The sequence below is a fragment of the Macaca mulatta genome, chromosome 4, assembly GCF_049350105.2.
Source record: "Macaca mulatta isolate MMU2019108-1 chromosome 4, T2T-MMU8v2.0, whole genome shotgun sequence".
NCBI classification, from domain to species: Eukaryota; Metazoa; Chordata; class Mammalia; order Primates; family Cercopithecidae; genus Macaca; species Macaca mulatta.
This window is the reverse complement of record NC_133409.1, coordinates 105,369,264-105,371,950: the sequence shown is the minus strand read 5'-3', so window position 1 is coordinate 105,371,950 and position 2,687 is coordinate 105,369,264.

The following is a 2,687-nucleotide window of genomic DNA, read 5'->3' as shown; positions in this document are numbered from 1 at the left end:
CACATGGGCTCAGCAACATTGACTTCCACTTACTAAGGCTGACCTGGCTATTGCCACTGCTGAGTGCCCAATTTGCCAGCAGCAGAGACCAACACTGAGCCCTTGATACGGACTCATGGAATGCCTTATCCACCATCCTGGTGTTCCATACAGCATTGCCTTTGACCAAGACACTCACTTTATGGCTAAAGAAGTGCAGCAGTGGGATCATGCTTATGGAATTCGCTGGTTTTAGCATGTTTCCCATTATCCTAAAGCAGTTGGATTTATAGAATGGTGGAATGGCCTTTTGAAATCACATTTACAATGCCAACTAGGTGACAATACTATGCAGGGCTGGGACAAAGTTCTCCAGGAGGTCGTGTATGCTCTGAATCAGCAACCAATATATAGTACTGTTTCTCCTATAACCAGAATTCACGGGTCCAGGAATCAAGGGGTGGAAGTGGCACCACTCACCATCACCCCTAGTGATCCACTAGCAAAATTTTTGCTTCCTGTTCCCATGACATTGTGTTCTGCTGACCTAGGGGTCTTTTTTCCAGAGGGAGGAGTGCTGCCACCAGGAGACACAACAATCCCATTGAAATGGAAGTTAAGATTGCAACCTGGACACTTTGGGCTCCTCTTACTTTTAAGTTAACAGGCTAAGAAGGGAGTTACAGTGTTGACTGGGGTGATTGACCCAGACTAACAAGATGAAATCAGTCTACTACTCCACAACAGAGGTAAGGAGGAGTATGCATGGAATACAGGAGATCCATTAGGGCATCTCTTAGTATTACCATGCCCTGTGATTAAGGTCAATGGGAAGCTACAACAGCCCAATCCAGACAGGACTACAAATGGCCCAGATCCTTTAGGAATGAAGGTTTGGGTCACTCTGCCATGAAAAAACCACAGCCTACTGAGGTGCTTGCTGAAGGCAAAGGGAATACAGAATGGGTAGTAGCAAAAGGTAGTCAACCACATGAAAAAATGCTCGTCATCACTGGCCATCAGAGAAATGCAAATCAAAACCACAATGAGATACCATCTCACACCAGTTAGAATAGCAATCATTAAAAAGTCAGGAAACCACAGGTGCTGGAGAGGATGTGGAAAAATAGGAATACTTTTACACTGTTGGTGGGATTGCAAACTAGTTCAACCATTATGGAAAACAGTATGGCAATTCCTCAAGGATCTAGAACTAGAGGTACCATTTGACCCAGCCATCCCATTACTGGGTATATACCCAAAGGATTATAAGTCATGCTGCTATAAAGACACATGCATGCGTATGTTTATTGTGGCACTATTCACAATAGCAAAGGCTTGGAATCAACCCAAATGTCCATCAGTGACAGACTGAATTAAGAAAATGTGGCACATATACACCATGGAATACTATGCAGCCATAAAAAAGGATGAGTTCGTGTCCTTTGTAGGGACATGGATGCAGCTAGAAACCATCATTCTCAGCAAACTATCGCAAGAAGAGAAAACCAAACACCGCATGTTCTCACTCATAGGTGGGAATTGAACAGTGAGATCACTTGGACACAGGAAGGGGAGCATCACATACTGGGTCCTATTTTGGGGAGGGGGTAGGGGGGAGGGATAGCATTAGGCGATATACCTAATGTAAATGATGAGTTAATGCGTGCAGCACACCAACATGGCACATGTATACATATGTAACAAGCCTGCACGTTGTGCACATGTACCCTAGAACTTAACGTATAATAAATAAATAAAAAAAAAGAAAACATCTTCATTTTACTTCCTTTTTCCTTTGTCATGTGACATAAGATTTATTGACTTCATATCAGCATTTGAGTATTGTTAACTTTATGTAATAGTATTTCAGTTGGAGATTGGTGTGTTTCTGGTTGTTCGGAGGATAGTGGTATTATGTTTGGCACAATTATGACCTTACTATTGTCTTTATTTGAAGATTATATATGATCTCAGGAGATGTGTATAGGTTCAATTGAAAGGGGTGGACTTATGATGGTTAATACTGAGTGTCAATGTTATTGGATTAAAGGATACAAAGTGTTAATCCTGGGTGTGTCTGTAAGGGTATTGCCAAAGGAGATTAACATTTGAGTCAGTGGGCTGGGAAAGGTAGACCCACCCTTAATCAGGAGGGCACCATCCAATCAGCTGGCAGCAAATATAAAGCAGGCAGAAAAACGTGAAAAGGAGAGAGTGGCCTAGCCTCCCAGCCCACAGATTTCTTCCATGCTGAATGCTTCCTGCCCTTGAACGTCGGACTCCAAGTTCTTCAGTTTTGAGACTCGGACTGACTCTTCTTGCTCCTCAAGTTTGCAAACAGCCAAGCAACCTCAAGTTTGCAGGCAGCGTTCCTCCCTCTGGAACCTTGTGATTGTGTAAGTTAATACTTAATAAACTCATATATATATATATGAGTGTGTGTGTGTATATATATAATATATATATATTTGTGTGTGTGTGTGTGTGTGTGTGTGTGTATCCTATTAGTTCTGTCCCTCTAGAGAACCCTGACTAATACAGATGGAGCAATGGATTGAATGGTGTCTCCAAAGATATATCCACATCATAATCCCCAGAACCTGTCACTCTCACCTTACATGGCAAAAAGATGTGATTCAGTTGAGGATCTTGAGAGGAGAAGCTAACGCTGGATTTTCCAGATGAACCCTAAATGCAGTCATGCA